Source organism: Benincasa hispida, chromosome 5, assembly GCF_027475165.1.
Source record: "Benincasa hispida cultivar pf3 chromosome 5, pf3_genome.v1.1, whole genome shotgun sequence".
Classification (NCBI taxonomy): domain Eukaryota; kingdom Viridiplantae; phylum Streptophyta; class Magnoliopsida; order Cucurbitales; family Cucurbitaceae; genus Benincasa; species Benincasa hispida.
Genome location: NC_143482.1, coordinates 53,349,055 through 53,369,516, shown reverse-complemented (window position 1 = coordinate 53,369,516; position 20,462 = coordinate 53,349,055). Strand labels below are relative to the sequence as shown.

The 20,462-nt window shown below is 36.0% G+C and overlaps 1 long non-coding RNA gene across 3 annotated transcripts; it reads left to right on the top strand.

Annotated features, from left to right (window-relative positions):
- Nucleotides 1-9,167: 9,167 nt before the first annotated feature.
- On the top strand, nt 9,168-11,258 carry LOC120078507 (uncharacterized). Of its 3 annotated transcripts, XR_005482027.2 has the most exons (8): nt 9,168-9,320; nt 9,411-9,484; nt 9,586-9,652; nt 9,780-9,972; nt 10,057-10,173; nt 10,257-10,497; nt 10,805-10,864; nt 11,047-11,258. It is a non-coding gene; the product is annotated as an uncharacterized LOC120078507 (long non-coding RNA). The 3 variants fall into 3 exon arrangements; XR_005482026.2 differs by having other exon boundaries at nt 9,172-9,484; nt 10,069-10,173; XR_005482025.2 differs by having other exon boundaries at nt 9,173-9,484.
- Nucleotides 11,259-20,462: the final 9,204 nt, after the last annotated feature.

Here is a 20,462-nt window from a genome sequence, read left to right as displayed (position 1 = left end):
ATTCTGCACTGCAAAACCCCAAAATGAGTCTGGAAGATGAGCATAACTAATCATAGACCAAACCATGTCCAACAAGCTTCTGTTTCTCCTTTTTAATACACCATTCTGCTGAGGTGTACTAGAGGCTGAGAGTTGGGACACAATCTCATGTTCTATCATATAGTTCTGGAATTAGAGGTCCATATACTCTCCACCACGATTAGATCATAGTGTTTTTATCTTCTTACCTAACAAGTTTTCAACTTCAGCCTTATACTCCTTGAACTTGTCAAGAGCTTCAGACTTACGTTGCATTAGGTAGAGATACCCAAATCTTGAATAATCATCTATGAAAGAGATGAAATATTCATACCCACCCCGAGCTCTAACATTCATTGAACGATAGAGGTCTGAATGTATAAGCTCCAAGGCTTCTTTGGCTTTGTAACCTTTTTTCAGTAAAAGGTCATTTGGTCATCTTACCTTCGAGGCATGATTCACATATCGACAAGGAGTTTTCTTCTAAACTCTTTAGAAGTCCACTTTTCACCAACTTCTCAATCCTATTGAGGTTAATGTGACCTAACCTTAAATGCCAAAGATGGGTGTTTTCTTTAGGAGAAACCTTTGGTCTTTTAGCTATTGTTTCCATACTAAACATTTCAGTATTAAACATGGCTTTTATGACTAACGACCTTAGTACATATAAGTTACTTTCCATTGAACCATAACCAATCTCTATTCCATTCTTGAAAATAAATACTTTATTTTCAGAAAAAGAGACGGTATAGCCTTGTTCAATGAGACAAGAAACTGAGATTAAGTTCCTCTTAATATGAGGAACTACAAAAATATTATCCAGTAACAGATAATGTTTCTTGTCAACAAATAACTTTAGCCTACCTACAGCAACAGCTGAAACAACCTCACTAGTACCGTCCCATAGAATCATCTCTCCTTGTGGCAACGTTTTTCAGGAACTAAATCCTTGGTAAGAGAAACTGACATGATTGGTAGCACCCAAATTAAGGATCCAGGTAGAATCATCATTCACTACCAAACATGTTTCCATGATCAATAAATCATATTTACTGTCTTGTCTCCTCTTTTGGAGAGTAGAGGGATCAGTGTCATAACAACTGACACTACTGGTTTTGTCGTCCATCCCTTTATGCTCGAAAAGTAAGAATTGACGTTCAAACAAATCTTGCAGTGAGTCCATGATCTCGCGTGCAATTACCATGTTCTCAACCCTTTTGGCCAAAACATCAGGTACGTTAGCCAAAATGTGAAGTCGAGCCAATGAATTAGACTTCATCCACACTTCATATGCATTGCGAACACTTCACAATGCATTAAGGGTCAGGACTTGAGGACATTCCTCAACCATGAAAAATACGAGGTCGTTTTCCACGAAATACGTTTCACACGGTTCTTTGCACTGTATGTAGTCAGTCATATTAAAAGCACTAAATGAAAATACTAACGAGTTGTTGAAAAGAAAACATTGACCTACGTTAGGTTTTAAGCAAATACCTGTTGTAAAACAAAACAACATCCAATAAGGTTTTAGCAAAACAAATATGAACCCCGTGTGACATCTAGTTTCGAAATGACGCTTCAAAGGTTTAGGACAAAAGCCGCCAAAGAGAGGTCAATTATCCCTCCTCCAAATTGAGAAGTTCTCAACCGATCATTCATACCAGAACAACTCTTACTCTTATAACGGCTAGCCATCATTGATTTGGCCAAGAGATCATTAACTTACTTAACAATCTCCCGTAAGTGTGACCCGCCATTTTAGGCCCTAGAGTTTCGCTCCAAAAAGCTAATCTGAAGGGAAAAATCCGATTGGGGAAAAACCTAAAGCGACCCTATCCATTTCTGGAGTTCACCTTGATCTTGACCAACTGCACAAAACTCATCCGAAGGGGGATGCTCCAAGGTGCCACGAGGGAGTACAAAATGATCTCACGGTGTGAACCAATGACAGAGACCATAGGACGTGTTGACACACACCCTTCACCTACTTCCTATAAACACTCTCTCCGTCCACTTTGATATTGACTCATGCAAACACCATCCGAAGAGGGATGCTCCTAGGACACCACGAGGCCAATTGTGAATCTCACAGTGTGAACATACAGGGAGAAACCTGAGTGGAATCATAGACATATCAGATACATCTCTTCCTCCCACTGAGTATTTTATAAACTAGGGTTTAGTTTACTTAGAAAAAATACGGCTAAGGATTTTAACTAAGTGACTTTTAGGTTTGCCCAAGAGTAACTTTTACCTTGGATAGTTAAACAACTTTTTGATCATCATCCATTAAACTCTTTAATGGAGTCTTTGACCAAACATTCACATGCTTGTTGAAAATCTATCTAATTCACCTTTCCAGGTAGGTTCCCAGGTAGAGGTGTTACGTTTCCGTCAACTTAAGAACCCCAGCCTAGCCAGAACTCGCCTTAGGCAAAAAGACCCTTATAGATAGATTTAAAACAAATTGAATCTTTTATTCCAATTAATTTAATCCTATTAAATCAATTTTAAAGGATTAATCTAGGTCACTAAACTCTTTAGAACCATTTGAACTTAGGTCTATCTCAATCCAATTTTAAAACTCTTTTAAAAAACTTAAGTTCACTCTAAGTCTGCATGAAACTCTTTCGTATTGATTTTAGGTCTAATTTCCTTAATAACACTTATAAACGGAAACCAAAACCATAGTGCTAAGCTAACGCATGCAAGGCATTCATAACACTTATAAACTGCCTAGTGTCATGCTCAATGCATTGTCCATTCATTGCTACTTCTTTTATATAACACTTATACAAAACAACAATAAAACAAGCATAATATGCTTCCATTCACCCTTAGACTATAACACTTATAATAAAAGGATGATGCATGATACTGCTCACTGCATGCAAAATATAACTCTTATATTTCATGATGCGTGCACATGCTTGCATGTAATTTCTTCATGTTAGATTATAACATTTATAATACATGATGCATAAATAATTGCACAACCTAAGGTGGGTGTTTAAACTATATGTCAAAAAATTTGCCATATAACCACCATACATCAAATGTATAAAAAATAAATGTTGATGAACCGGGTAAAATTGCCTTAAAAACACAAAATTAAAGCTAACTATTACAAAAACAAGGAGTCTCTGGTTCAAACAGGCGAACCGGTCTTGAACCGTCCGGGCGAAGCAACACGTCTCCAACCATTGTGTACTAAACTCCCCGCGATCGCCTACACGATAAAACAAATGCTTTGCTCTATCGTTTACCAACGCTCCTAGAGCTAAACGATCATTTAGCAAATACTACACGATCGTGTAACTTTTACTATGCGATGAAGCCTGAGGTACGCAATCGCTTAGCGCGCTCTGCACAACACCCGCCTTACGCGATCATTTAAATGACTACGATGAGGAAAAGCACCATAGCCTAAACGATCGCTTAGCTAGCGCCTCTGTATATACCGCACGATCGTGTAAGCAGTAAATAAGCGATGAGGCTTGCAAACTACACAATCATCTAGCGCGCGCCTTTTACTAAACGATGAGCATCACATGCTCTCACTACGATCGTCTACCTCTAGCACCTACGCGATCGGGAAACCGACGCTACGCGATAGAGTAAACGATTTACTCCATCACTTAGCATTAGCTAAATGATCGTTTAGTAAATACTACATGATCGTATAGAAAAATCTACACGATCACTTAGATAAATCCCAACGATTGTTTACCTTAGGCTACACGATACGACCAATGCTTGATCTTCTTCCTCGTTGAGAACCGCATCTCCATGCTTTGAAACTTCATCACGAACGACTCGACTAACTTAAACTCTTTGAATTACAGACTTGGTTGCAAGTTAATTACGCTAAAAAACACAGGGGCCCTTACAAATTAACACTTTGTAATTGAAGAAAGCTTTAACTAAAGGTAATTAAACATGAAACATTCATTAAATCCATCCACAAATGCACTTAACAATTAAATACAAATGCAGAAACCCACCAAGACTGTAAAATGAAGTTCAAAACAAACTTGTAATTTGGAATATCAGAACAACCTGGCTTTGATACCAATTGAAGGAAATCGAATACGAGGATTTCCATGAGCAGCAGAAAGATCATTCCAAATTACAATCATATATGAAATTTACACATTACAGTCATAAACAGAAACATACGGTTATGCATTCATTATAGAAATTACAGCATGATACTACAAATATTCAAGGAGAAACGAGACACACATTTGTAGACTCATCGCCAAGCTTTTTGATCACGAACGCTCGAACATAGCAACCTTGAACACTCGTCCAACGTGACCGCTACATAACACAAACATAGTGCACTCGAACTCAGCGATCACCTCGATCATGAACATTCCAACAACATGAACGACCTCCATAGAACCTTGATGGTGTCAAGTTCATATGACACCACCAAGAAGACTACCTAGGTATTCTCGGTGTGAGAATCCAGAGGGTGGGCTCTGTGTGGACTTGGTTTGAGGTAGAGACAAAAGAAACAACAATCGTGTAAACGATTGAGCAAGTGGGAGATGTCTGAACCTATCGTATAGGTCGATGCCCAATCGTTTAGCAAAAGCTAAGCGATCGTCTAGCAAAAGCTAAGCAATCATTCAACTTATCACTTAGCTAAGTGTCTGTCGCCTACAACTACTACACGATCGTTTACCTTATCCAAGTTGTCGCTTAGTAAATCCAATTTACTTGACAACTTCCATGAGAATATTCCAAGAGAGGAAATCTCAAATTCACAATTTGCAAACTTCAACATTGTAAAATCCTTGTTATTTCTTTTCTTACTAAATTAGGAAAATAATTTTCCTTTTATCTCACGGTTACCATGAAACTACCAATAACCTCCCACTCAATTGGTTATTAAAGAAAAAGAGTTAATTATCTAATAATTAATATTATTATAAAAATAAATGATAGCTAACTTACCATACTATATTTATAACCTATAGTTTTAATATTTCATCTCATGAAACATATAAACCATAACACTTTTTCTATTTCATGGCACTTAATATAAATCTCATTTACATTAATCCTCCGTTAGATGTATCTCATACATCATATCGATCATATCATATATAATCGAAATACCTCTTGTAAATTTGAACATTTCAAATCAACATCAAGAACTGATCCTCAACTGAATCCATTGAGCTATCAAGGGGACCTTATGAACCTGTAGCTCGAAGCTCCAACGGTACGTGAATAATTGACTAAACTCTTTAGTCATGGATTCACCATTCGTTAACTGTCATACACTTCACTAAAGACCGACAGTTGAACTCTCCTTACCACATATATATTATGTGTCCATCTTAACCAATCAGTAGTGCGACAATCCTTCACAGATCGCTCGTAAGTACAACTCGACCAATAACCGTTATGCCCCTATAGTTACATCTAACTCCTTAAGTACCACTGATCCCTCTAATGAACATAACTCATAATCCTACTATGATTAAGTCCTCTCTTTCAAAGAGAAGCTGTGGTCACTATATTTAAGCCCCAAAACCAGCCCCTTAAGGGAGCAATCTCTCTACTTACCCCTGCTTTGGGAAGGGAGTGAATTCCATCTTGTGGATTGAGTTCTCAGCTCCTAGATCAGACAAGTCCCCAAAAAGGTAGGCATGTTGAGTTGGCATCTGGCCACTCTCACTCATACTAATCAAAGAACCGCTCTCAAAGGCAGGAGTTCCCAAAACACTCAGGATTGAGGTCGTGTCACCTATGATCGTTTAGGTGAGATGTAAGTCTCTAGAATCAATGACATTATATACAGAGTCTAGTCATTTCGTGGTCTAGTCCTATATAAACTCTTTGTATAGGACACCCTCGCTCGCACGTCTCCACATGAATGGTCAGGATCTACCATCTATAGTAGTTTACAACACTTGCAAACCTCTACAAAGTAGGTCGTATTCGTAGTATCACCAGGATCAGGTATCTCACCTTAATCCTTATATTACAGACCTATTTAGGTTACCACTTAAGGCATGATCCACTTATATATCACATATACATGGTTAAGTTTACATAAGATAACCATGGAGCTTTGTTTATTGGATATGAGTAAAAGCCAGAATGAAATAACAATTAATTTATTCATCAAACAATGTGTATCATTTCAAACAACGAGACTCCGGGAGAATTAGGACATTAATCCCAACAGTATTTCACTTTGTTAAGAATCACATTACTAACAAAGTGCAGGAAGCTTTACTACAATGAATGCAGGATTATGCTAACTTGGCTGCCTTCATCGATGGTAGACCCATTCAACTCCGCCACATTGAAGTGGAGCATCATAATCTAGAATTGTATCAACTAGATGTCAAAATCGCCTTTCTTCACGGACATCTAGAGGAGACATTCTATATGACGCAACCTAAAGGACTTGAAGTTAAAGGAAAAGAAAATCTCTTTTGCTTACTTAATAAGTCTATATATGGGTTAAAACAATCACCTAGGTGTTGGTATAAGAGATTTAATGACTATATTTCTAGCATTGGGTTCAAAAGAAGTTCATTTGACATATGTGCTTATATAAACACAGGTTCTTACATAGACAAAGTTTACCTACTCATATATGTAGATGACATGTAGCTGGCAGGTAGGTCCAAAGAAGATCTAACCTATGTTAAAAACCTCTTAAAAGGAGAGTTTGATATGAAGAATTTAGGAGAAGCAAGCAAGGTCCTAGGAATATAGATCCATAGGAACAAAGAAGTTCTAAGCATCAATCAGTCCTCTTATTGTGAGAAGATCCTTAAAAGGTTCAACATGAATGATGCCAAACCTATGAGTTTACCTATTGCTCAGCACTGTAAGCTTTCCTCAGCCAACTCTCCTAAGCATTGTGACAAGAACACCAGAAACAGATGGCTGTCATACCCTATAGTCAAGCAGTCGGAAGCTTAATGTATTTAATGATTTCTACTATACCCGATCTCTCATATTCAACTAGCTTAGTCAGTAGATATATGTCTAATCCTGGTAAGAGACACTGGGAGGCTACTAAATGGATTTTAAGATATTTAGTTTGGTCTAAAAACTCAAAGTTAGTCTATCAAAGGCCAGCTAAACCAAATCTAGAGCTTTATGGATATATTGATGTTGACTATGCTGATGATTTGGACAAAAGAAGGTCCTTAACAGGTTACCTTTTCCTTTTTGGTTCTAATCTAATCAGCTTAAAAGCATCATTACAACTTATAGTAGCCTTATCTACAACTGAAGTTAAATACTTGACTCTAACTTAAGCAATCAAAGAGGCTTTGTGGCTCAAGGGACTGTTGAAAGACTTTGGAATAGATCAATTACTAGTGAAACTCTACTATGATAACTAAAGTTCTATCCATTTGTCCCCAAATCCACAATTCCACACTAGAACAAAGCACATTGATATCAAATATCATTTCATTAGAGATAAAATTGAGACAGGGGAGATAGAAATCTTAAAGGTTCACATTTCCGACATTATAGCTGATATGTTAACAAAACTTGTTTCAAAGCTTAAATTGTTTAAATGTTTAGAATAAGTTGGTTTTGAGCTCCCAGACATAGGGTAGACAAACCGGTCAGAATCAGGAAGATCATGAAGATTGCAAGACATTGGAGTCAAGGTGGAGAATTTGAAGAAGCTTTGACTCAAGTACCTCAAATTTCTATTTGTTTATAACTAACATTTGTAACGGTCAGCTGGTATATTCTTCTAAATACCACTGATTTCAAATTCAAATTACTGTAAAAAAAAAAAAAGATATAATAATAATCTATACCCAATCTTCATCAAGTAAAAGAATTCAGATCTTCCTGTGGACATAGGCAATCTTGCCGAACCACGTAAACACTATGTCCCTTTCTTCTTCCCTTATCTTTCTTATTCAATCGAGTAATTCTTTACTACAAATAGTGCGCTATTCATTTACATTTCAAATCACATCAAGTAATCAGATTATCGAGTCAATCGTGCATCGATTCTTCGCTATCGAGTAGCTCCGAGTACATCGTTTTCACCTTCGAGTCGCACCAAGTATCGTTCAAGAATCGTCGAGTATGATCAAGTATTAGTTCTTTTGTCATCAAGTTGCATCGAGGATTTAACAAAGACTAGTCAAACAAAGAAGGGAGTTCTGATCGAGGATCGAGTAGGAAGCAGTTGAGCATCGAGTTTCGAGTATCGAGGATTTGATAGAATAGTTTTGAGCCATTTCTTCATCTCTCCAACGTTGATTTTGAGTATTTGGGACTTGTGAAGAGTGATCAGCCCAACAACTCTCTTTCTTCTAATTTTTATTCTATTTATACAGAGAATTTAAACTCGATTGGAAGGAGCAGTTGGTGGCAACAACTCAGCGACCGTAATCGCCTTTGCATTGCCATTTTGTATACCTACTGAACTTGTGATTTTCCCCCTTTTCTACTGCACTAGCTTTGTAGCTGAACTTTTATACTAACCATACTAAATTACTTAATGTAAGATATGATCTTCGTTATATAATGTTTTGAGTCAGTTTATTCTAATGTAAACCCCTTTGTTTGGCAGGGGAGCAAGTAAACAGTTATGTTCAAAAGTTTAATTGGATCTTGGACTATGCTCACTTAACTTAATGCATGTAGTTTTGAAGTTTTGACCTATTTATCTGATACTGTCGTCTCATTTATATTTTTTACTCTATTAAAAGAAATATAATATAAAATTAAATACTTGCAGCAATGAATTTGCTTAATGACCTGCTTGAGAGAATTGGTAACCTATCATGATTCATTTGTTCAAATATTTTCTAAACCACTACTACAAAATCCACATTACTTGACATTTGCAGTTTTTAATTACTTGATGTTTCTTTGGAAAAACCATCAAGTAATGACCTTTTAGAAAAGAAAATGTCAATTAATATAAGGTTTTACTTGATATGTTTTCGTGTCAAGTATAAGAAGTTCTTACTTGACATATTTTTCGTGTCAAGTAAAATATAAAAAATAATATTTTTTTAATCTTTATCTTTTGTTTCTCTCTTTCCCCCATTTTCATTTTCCTCTCAAATTTGCTTTATCTTCTACAAAAATTATCAAATAAAATATAAAAAATAATTGACTTATTATTTTAAACCAGTAAAAGGGTTAAATGTCCTAGGAAAAAAAACTTCCCTCCTTCCTCATCAACTCTCCCCCTCCCTAAGCAGAGCTTCGTTCCATTTCTGTCCAACGCATGCTAAGCAGATCTGAGCTTCATTCCAATTTTGTTTGGCATCGTGGAGGTTCGTTCCAAGTTTGTTTCACATCTGTGAGCTTCGAGCTTTGTTACAGGTTCATCTTAAGCAGATATGAGACATTGAGCTTTGTGTCAGGTCCATCGAGCTTTGAGCTCCTTCAAGTAGTGTTGTTTGAGCTTTGTTCCAACGTCGTTGAAGCAAATCTAAGAGTTGTTCTCTTCATACATTGTTCACGTTTTTCATTTCTCTCTCAGATATGTTAGTGAACTTGAACTTCATTCCATTGTTTTTTCTTTGTATCCTTGTGCAGGAGGCAACGATTTCTCATTTGCACATTTGGGTTTTTCTTTGGCTATCTTGTTAATGGTGTTTTTTAGGTTTGTTTCTTTCAATGTTCTTTTAGGGTTTCTTTATTTTAAATCTTTTTTTATGATTATTGTTACTTGGAACGATTTTGATTTATGTTAATGGCTCATTTCTTATTTCAATTTATGCGAAACAAAGCCTACCGCCGCCGCTGGAGCAGAAGATGGAATAGTTCCAATTCCTATGGCTGCAATTATCAGTTGGTTCTACTTGCACGTATGGTTCTCTCCTGGATATTCTCAACACGCTAGCGTTATTTGATGTTATGATCTCCCTGCTCTACACTGACTTGACGAATCCTTTAACTCTAGCTTCTAGTTTTTAGCATTGGGTATAAACCAATATTCATGCTATTTATCTTGATTTGTTTATTTTATTTACTAGTCATGATATCTAAACTGCTGCCCTTGCAAAGTTTAATTTGCAGTCTGCAGGATATGTTCAAAATGCTCAAAGCAGGATAAAAGTATGAGTGCAAGATGTCATATTGGTGTTTGTTCTATACATTTACTACTCTTCACTGCATTCATTTGTAAGTTTGCTTTACTCAACATTTTTTTCCCTCTTCAAACTGTTGTATCTACCTTTCTCTTATAGATTTTTTGTTTGCTTTAGGTGTCCTTTTACACGTTGTTGAAATGAATGCAATTGTAGTGCCCAGTTCTAGCTGCTACGTTTTTTGCAATAGTCATATTATTGACTTTGTATCCTACACAGTATGGTATACATTTAAGTTTTGGTGTATCTGATATTCTCTTGAAATTAACCATTTTGTTGAGAATGATAGCAATTGGAGTACTTTGATGAGTTTGATAGCACCGATCCATAGCTATTTTGCGATCCCTTGAAAATTAAGGTACAAATTAAATTTGTGACTGGGATAGTACTTTCTTGTTTGGAAGCTTAATTGATAGTCCTTTATCTTTTTTAGGATAACACTCCTTTATTGTTCTAATAATACTATGGTGATTTGTCTATTAAAATGTGTAAAGTTTTTTTTTTTTTTCACTGAGCATACTATGACTGATATTATGTCTATGATAAGTCATTGGAAAGATATCTGCATTTTTTTATTTTAAATTTTAGCATATGTTTGATTTGTTGATAATCTTCTTCCTCTTTATTATGTTTTCTCAAATCTCTTCCATCTTTCTTTGTTGCAGCGAAAGGTAATTGTTCCTCTTGAGACTGGATATGGTCAAAAGAGAATGAATGAAATCTCAGTAAGTCTTTAACTTTAAGTTGTAGATATTTTTTAAGTTTCGAGTATGATATTTTTCTATTACATAAAGTAAGACAATCATGTACATTTTTCCTTGTGCGTGACTTGTTGTCATTGTTGTATCTTAACATTTATTTCTATATTATGAAATTTAATGTTATCACCCCTTATTCTATTTTGCAGGTTGACTTGCTTAAACATGGCTTGCCTGACCCTTAGTTCTCACTCTCTAGACTTCAAAGCTCAATATATAGATTAAATAATGTACTTTGTCTAGACATTACTTATAAACAATTTGTCACTTTTGTGTTTGTTGAAAGTTGAGTTTTGTATACAAAAGCAAGAGTTGAGATTTTATTTTGTGCATATACATGTGAAAGAGAAATATTGTTGTATTGTTGATGTAATATTTGTTTAGTTGATGTAATTGTATTGTTGGAATACAAGGCAAAAAATGAGAATATTAATTAGGGCACTTAATTTGGAAAAAAAAAAAGAAGATATACTTGACAAATAAAAAACGTCAAGAGTTATCATATATGATACGTAATCAATGTCAAGAATCAATATACTTGACATACCACCAATGTCAACTGTATTATCTTTCTTGACACAAAAATTGTATCAAGAAATATTTGTTTTGACATTTTTTTGAAGTCAAGTTATCACACTATACTTGGCAGTCGAATACTCGACGCTTTTATAAGCATAAGGTATACTCTTTACTTGACATTGAAAACACGTACGTAATCCAATTTCTGTAGTAGTGAAACATTGAATTTTTTGTCTGATAAGCCCATCTAACATCTTTTTTTACTCTACTAATTTAATCCTTTTCTTTCATATTTAAACAAGCCTTGCAAAATGTATCCCTCTGCCAAAATTTCATCAATTCCACCTTTAATAAAGGATTGTTGTGCTCTTGCAGAGTTATATATGGGATATTATTTCATCCATTATCATACACTTGGTTTCTATTACAATATTTTTTTCTTTCTATGTACTATGCTCTTTTTATTTAGTTTTATTGAGTATCTTGATTTCAAATTATAGGAATAGTTTAGTGAGTATGCTACCGGTGGAGATTGTGGCACTTTCTCATTTAGGAACCTTAGATCTTCACTCAAACCATGTATTCAGTTCATCTACTTATAGTTATTACCTATAACTTCTCTTCACCAATCACCTCTATAAATGGATAATAGAGAATACGAAACTATCGAAGAGAAAATAGGGATTGAAAAACTGATGGAGGAAACTTTACTGCTCTTTGAAATGTTGGCTAGGCTAAACTTGGGATAAGTGAGTATTCAAACATACAAATTCTACCTGGATTTCTTCAAGCGCATCCATTGCTCAGCTATACTATATTGCAGTATGGCATTTTCTTCCTTTTGTTTTGTTTGAAGAAACCAAAGTTTCATTAAGAATGTGTAAGGGGAATTTCTTAGATTGGACTTCAAACAATATATGCAACTTTTGGTTGATGTAGCATAATAAATAAATACTTATTTTGCGATTCATATGAAAGAGGAATAGTATTTAACATCTAAACAGTCGATGGATATTTCTCATATATATTGTTATTTGAGGGGTGTACTAATCATTTTGTTTGTTAGTGACGTTGGTTATAATAAGTAGAGTAGATGGTAGAAGATGCATTTTCATGATGCCTAAACCTAAATAGGTATTCAGTTTAGAAAAAAGGACATCTAAGAATGGTGAACCCCAAGAGGCACAATCTTAAGGAGGTATGTTGAAGATCTTACATCGAAAAGATGAATATACCTCATGATCCTTATAAGATACACTCGTTACTCCTCTCATTATTGTTAGGTGGTTTTAGGATGGAACTCTATATTTATTTAATTGGGAGAACTTAGCATTTCAAATCCTTAGTAGCTATTATAATTTTCATTGTAATTACAATTGTTGATATACGCAGTTGAAAGAGTATCCAGTTGAGGCATGCAAGTTGCATCTCTTGGTCCTAGATCTTTCAAAAAATTCATTGAGTAGACACGCCCTAGAAACCTGTAAGATTAGCATATATAAGCATTTTTACTCCACTTGATCCTAATTCCCTAATTTAGATCCTATTCTCTAATATACTGATGAAAAAAGGAAGAATAAAGAACACAGATGTTTATGTGGAAAACCCTAGGCCAAGGAGAAAAAACCACGATAGTAGACTTATTTTATTATTCTCTAATACACTGAATACAAGAAGACTGCTCCAATAAATAGACAAGTAGGGAGCCCTAGGGACATGTTAAATAACAAAAATACCCTTAGGGTAAAATACTCATTTTCAATACTTCCCCTCAAGTTGGGTGTAGATATCATTAAGACCCAACTTGCTAACACAATAATCAAAGCTATGTCTCAGTAAACCTTTCGTGAGGACATCCACGACTTGCTAATTTGAGGGGATATAGGGAATGCATATGCTTCCATTGTTCATTCTCTCCATGATGAAGTGTCTATCGATCTCCACATGTTTTGTCCTGTCTTGCTGAACATGATTATTCGCAATGCTTATCGCCGCTTTATTGTCACAAAAAAGTTTCATCAGGAGTTCATTATCTTGATAAAGATCCATCAACACTTTCTTCAACCAGATCTCTTCACATATCTCTAAGCTCATGGCCCTGTACTCAGCTTCAGCATTATTTCTAGCTACAACCCCTTGCTTTTTAATTCTCCAAGTAACCAGATTACCCTAGACAAAGGTGCCATACCTAGACATCGACTTTCTGTCAACAACAGAACCTGCCCAATCAGAATCGGTGTAAGCTTCAATGCAGCGTTTATCAGACTTTTTGACATCAAGCCCTTACCAGGAGTTGTCTTCAAATATCTCAAAATGCACTCAACAACTGTCATATGCACTTTATAAGGAGGTTGCATGAACTGACTAACAATACTCACTGTATAGGATATATTAGGTCTGGTATGGGACAAGTAAATTAACTTCACAACTAGCCGCTGATATCTCTCTTTGTTGATTAGAACTCTACTATTCATATTGCTAAGCTTTGCATTGTATCCCCAAGGGTGTCAACAGGCTTACATTAAGTCATACCTGTCTCTTTAAGCAAGTCCAGAGTGTAGTTTCGTTGAGAAACTGAAATACCCTCTTTTGATCGAGCAACATCTCGAGAAAATATCTCAATTTTTCGAGGTCTTTAATTTCCCTTTAAGTCTCATAATCTCAGTCGCATCATCACCAGATAGTACTATGTCATCAACATAGATAATGAGGACCACAATCTTCCCTAACATAAACTTCTTAGTAAACAATATGTAGTATGAGTTCCCTTAATTATACCCTTGAGATTTAACAAAAGTAGTAAATTTGTCAAATCAAGCTCTCAGAGACTGTTTCAACTCATATAGAAACTTCCTCAGTCTGCAGACCCGATGCTTAAACCAGCTTTCGAAACCAGGGGGAGGACTCATGTAGACTTCCTCTTCTAATTACCCATTAAGAAACACATTTTTTACAGTTAACAAAGAGGCCAATCTTTGTTCACTGTTACTGATAATAACACCCGAACGGTATTAAACTTGGCCATTGGGGAGAAGGTTTCTAAGTAGTCTATTCCAAAGGTCTGAGTAAAGCCTTTGGTAACGAGTCTAGCCTTGTATTTGTCAATCATCCCATTAGGTTTGTATATGATGGTAAAGACCCATTTCCATCCAACCGTCTTGTGTCCTTTGGGAAGGACAACTTGTTCCCATGTTCCGTTCTTCTTTTCAAGAGCTCTCATTTCCTCAATAACTGCAGCTTTCCACTCAGGAACCTCCATTGCCACATGTATACTACTCAGAATCATTGTTGTATCTAGGCTTGTAGTGAGAACCTTGAACTCGAGTGACAGGTTATTGTAGGTTATGTAACTGTGCATAGGGTATTTTGTACAGGACCTTGTACCTTTCCTCATGGTAATGGGAAGGTTGAGAGAAACATCATGGCTTCTCACCTCTTTTATGACTACTGTGACAACTTTAAGGGTAAAGTGACCGTGTTGTGATTGCTTATGACAGGCTCAAGTTCAGCTAACAACTCTAAGGACCAATTAGTCTCTTCACTAGAACTCTCCCCCTGAAGATGACTAATAGGGAAAAATGGTTGATTCTTGAGAAAGGTTACATCCATGGAAACGAAGTATTTTCGAGAAGGTGAGTGATAACATTTATCCCATGTTGATAGAGAGGATACCCAACAAACACACATTTCTGAGCACGAGGAGTGAACTTTGTGCGATTAGGACCATGGGTATGAACAAAGATAACATAGCCAAAGACTTGGGGGGGGGGGGGGAGGGTACATCAGGGATAAGGTGGGTGGTTGAGTATGACTATTTGAAGCAGTCAAGGGGATTATGGAAGTTTAGAACACGAGAAGGCATGCGATTAATTAGATGGGCAATAGAAAGTATAACATCCCCCCATAAATAGGACGAAAGGGAAGTGGAAAACATGAGCGAACGAGTGACTTCCACCAAATGGCGATTCTTTTGTTCGGCCACTCCATTCTACTGAGGAGTGTAGGCACACGAACTTTGGTGGACAAATCCTTTAGATGTGAGGAAATCTCGAAACAAATTGTTAATGAACTCACGCCCATTATCGCTTTGTAGAATCGTGATTTTCACGTTGAACTAAGTATTCATAGTGGTGTAGAACTGCTGAAACACAGATGACACCTCAGACTTATCTGTAAGAAGGAACACCCAAGTAAGTCGAGTGTGGTCATCAATAAAGGTGACGAACCAACGTTTACCTGTGGCAGTCGTGATGGATGAGGGACACCAAACATCAGTGTGAATAAGGGTAAAGGGTCTGGATGACTTGTAAGGCTAAGAGTAGCATGAGACACGACTCTGTTTGGCTCGAATACATACATCACAAGTAAAGGAAGAAAAAATAACATTGTGAAATAGATGCGGGAATAAACATTTCATGTATTGAAAGCTGGGATGCCCCAGGCGGAAATAGCAAACATAAAATCATTTTCAGAAGTAGAATAATGTGAACAAATGAAACTAGTCCTATACCATTCCCTAGAGGAAGTATCATCAGTCATGAAGTAAAGCTCCCTATCATGTCGGGTTGTACCAATCGTCGTCCCTGAGCTTAGATCCTGAAATAAAACAGAGTCCAGTAAGAAAATAGCCTGACAATCAAGATCTCTTGTAATTTTACTGACAGACAATAAGTTATAGGAGATCTTTGGAACATGTATCACATCACACAACATTAAACCCTCAAACAAAGAAAGGTGGCCTTTTCCTGCAACCGGAGCAAATAACCCATCTGCAATTCTAATCCTTTCATTACAAGCACTCAGATAGTAGGAAGGAACTTATCAGATGAGCCGGTTAGATGGTCCATGACTCTCGAATCGACAATCCATGGTTTTTTTTTTTACCATTGACACTAATAAGGCCAAAGAACTGAAACGTATCCGACTGTGCAATAGCACTGACACCAACGACACCTGAATTATTCTGACCATCGATTGAAGGTTGAGTCTAAAGGTTGCCACCTGTTGAGTCACTTACAAGGGCACGTTCAGGATTTAACTTGTCATGTGACTTCCGCTGTCTGCTATTTGGAGGTCTCCCATGCAATTTCCAACACTGATTTTCATATATATTTATAATAATATTAATTATTGGATAATTATCTCTTTTTCTCTAATAACCAATTGAGTGGGAGGTTATTGGTGGTTTCATGGTATGTTTTCCTAAATTTAGTAGATTTGGGATTTTCCATTCTTAGAATAACTCATGGTTGGCTGTCAAGTGAATGAGATTTACTAAACGATAGCTGAAGAGAGACTAGACGATCGTGGAGTGACTGTACAGCTGGCTTTTAGCTAAATGATCGCGGAGCTTTTGCTAAACAATCGCATAGCATTTGTTAAATGATTGGACATCATCAATACGATATACCTTATCATCTCCCACTTGCGCAATCGTTTACACGATTTTTTTTCTTCCGGTCTCATCCTCTAACCAAGTCCACACAAAGCCCACACTTCTGGATTGTCACACCGAGAATACCAAGGTAGCCCTTGTGGTGGTGTCATACTCAACTCGACATAGTTAGAGGTTTTTTGGAGGCAGTTTGCTGTGTTCGTGATCTTAGAGATCGCTGTGTTCGTGGTTGCTGTGATCATGCAGTGTAGTGGTCATAGTGTTCGAGCATTCGTGATTACTGTCTTGCTATTTGATTGAGCATTCGTGATCGAGGGTGTTTGAAGATGAGTCTTCAAAGGTATGTATAATTCTTCCCTTGATCTTTGTACAACATGCTGTAATTTCATTTGATGCATGATCGCATAGTTTCCATTTCTTGATTGTAATTGTGTATGTTCAAATACGAATGAAATTTGGAATGATCATTTCGCTGCTCATGAAAATCCTCATATCCGATTTCCTTCACTAGGGACATGTTAAATTACAAAAATACACCTAGGGTAAAATACTCATTTTTAACATATACTTTAGCCAGTAAAGGATTAGTTGTATGAATTACTATAGTTTCATAAGCATAGAACAATTTAGTGCCAGAACCAGATGAGCAAGTATCGTCTTCACTTCACATGCCTGCTTTCGGGACAGAAAATCATTTTTATTATATGCTCAAAGAATACCTCTTGCATTCTTTGAAAGTTAGAGTTAATGATGAAGGAAATCAAACACGAGGATTTCTATGAGCAACGGAAAGATCATTCCAAATTACAATCATATATGAACTTTACAATTAAAATCTTAAACAGAAACATATGGTTATGCATTATTTACAGAAATTACAGCATGATAAATAAAAGATCAAGGACAAATGCTACACACTTTTGTAGACTCATCGCCAAGCTCCATGATCATGAATGCTCGATCACAGCAACACAACAACCACGAACATTCGTCCAACATAACCACTACACTGTATGAACACCACGCACTCAAACTCAGTGATCACCTAGGTCACGAACACCCCAATCGACACGAATGGCCTCTACAGAACCTCGACAATGCCGAGTTGAGTATGACACCACCAAGAAGGCTACCTTGGTATTCTTGGTGTGAGAATCCAGAGGGTGGACTCTGTGTGGACTTGGTTTGAGGCAGAAGATGGAGGAAACAACAATCGTGTAAACGATTGAGCAAGTGAGAGATGGAAGAACCTATCGTATAGGTCGATGCCCAATCGTTTAAGAAAAGCTAAGCGATCGTTTAGCTCATCGCTTAGCTGAGTGTCTGTCGCCTACTAACACTCCACGATCGTTTACCTCATCCAAGCTGTTGCTTAGCAAATCCCATTTACTTGACAACTTCCGTGAGAAGATTTCTGAGAGAGGAAATCTAGAATTCACAAAATCTCAAGCTCTTTCTTTTCTTACCAAAATTAGAAAAACATTTTTTCTTTTATTTCACAGTTACCATGAAACCACCAATAACCTTCCACTCAATTGGTTATTAGAGAAAAAGAGTTAATTATCCAATAATTAATATTATTATATATATAAATGATAACTAACTTACTATAATATATTTATAACCTATAGTTTTAATATTTCATCTCATAAAACATATAAACCATAACTCTTTTTCTTTTCCATGGCACTTAATGTAAATCTCATTTATATTAATCCTACACTAGATGTATCTCATACATCATACCATTCATATCATATATAATCGAATTACCTCTTGTCAATTTGAACATTTCAAATCAACACCAAGAACTGATCCTCAACTGAATCCATTGAGCTATCAAGGGGACCTTATATACTTGTAGCTCGATGTTTCAACGGTACGTGAATAATTGTCTAAACTCTTTAGTCATGGGATCTACCATCCGTTAACTGCCAGGCACTCCATTAAAGACCGTCAACTGAACTCTCCTTACCACAGATATATTATGTGTCCATCTTAACCAATCAGCAATGCGACAACCCTTCACAAATCGCTTGTAAGTACAGCTCGACAAATAACCGTTATGCCTCTATTGTTACATCTAACTCCTTAACTACCATTGAATCCTTTAATGAACATAACTCATAGTCTTACTATGACCGAGTCCTCTCTTCCAAAGAGAAGCTGTGGCCACTATGTTCAAGCCCCGAAATCAGGCCTTAAGGGAGTAATCTATCTACTTATTCCCGTTTCAGGAAAGAAGTGAATTCCATCTTGTATAATGAGTTCCTAGCTCCCAGATCAGACAAGTCCCCAAAAAGGTAGGCATGTTGAGTTGGCAATCTGGCCACTTTCACCCATACTAATCAAAGGACTGCCCTCAAGGCAGGAGTTCCCAAAACACTCAGGATTGAGGTCTTGTCACCTATAGTCGTTTAGGTGAGATGTAAGTCTCTAGTATCAACGACATTATATACAGAGTCTAGTCATCTCGTGGTCTAATCTTATACAAAATCTTTGTATAGAACATCCCCGCTCGCATGTCTCCACATGAATGGTCATGATCTAGCATCTACAGTAGTTTACAACACTTGCAAACCTCTACAAAGTGGGTCGTATTCGTAGTGTCACCAGGATTGGTATCCCACCTTAATCCTTATACTAAAGATCTATTTAGGTTATCACTTAAGGCATGATCCACTTGTATATCACATATACATTCTTAAGTTTACATAAGATAACCATGGAGATTTGCTTATTGGATATGAGTAAATGTAGAATGAAATAACAGTTATTTTATTCATAAAACAATGTGTATCATTACAAACAACGAGACTTCGGGAGAATTAGGATACCAATCCCAACAGGTGAATGCACAACAACTTTAATTTTGCCTGGAAATATTTTGAAATAACATTGTATCACTAGTTTCTGGGACAACGTCTTCTTTAGTGAAGTTTCTGTTGGTTTTTTGGCCCTTAATCTCAACTTAATTAATTTTAATTAATTAATTAATCAATGTTTTGATGATAAAAAACTCAATTTTTAATTACTGAAAAAATTAGTGTTTTAATATGTCCGTAGCGTAGAGCTTAGAACAACGATTCCAACAACTCTTGAATCAGTCAAATTGGAACTAAAACGAAGACGATATGACCGAAACAAGTCTATAGAGAAAATACCGTGGTGGATGACGTGGCATAACCAGACCATTTGCATGTAGACATGTGGCAGCATATTGGTTGAATGGTGGATTATTAAGAGATTAACATATGATGGATTTTTGATTTTTGGATTGATTTAAAATAAAAAAATTGAAATTAAAAAGAAATTTAAAAGGAAAATAAATTTAATATTATTTTATATTTGTGTCTAATGGCTAGTTTTTTACACATGGTATGTTTTTTATTTTTGGATTGACTTTAAAGAGAATGAATTTCAAAAGAAAATGAATTAAAAGGAAAATGAATTAAATATTATTTTATGTTTGTGTCTAAAACTAGTTTTTGACACATGGTATATTTTTTTTTTTATTTTTTATTTTTTGGATTAATTTTAAAAAGAAAATGAATTTCAAAAGAAAAGGAATTTATTATTATATTTTGTTTGTATCTAACGACTAGTTTAGTTTAAAATCTCTACCATTGATTTTTCTTTTCCAAAATCCAA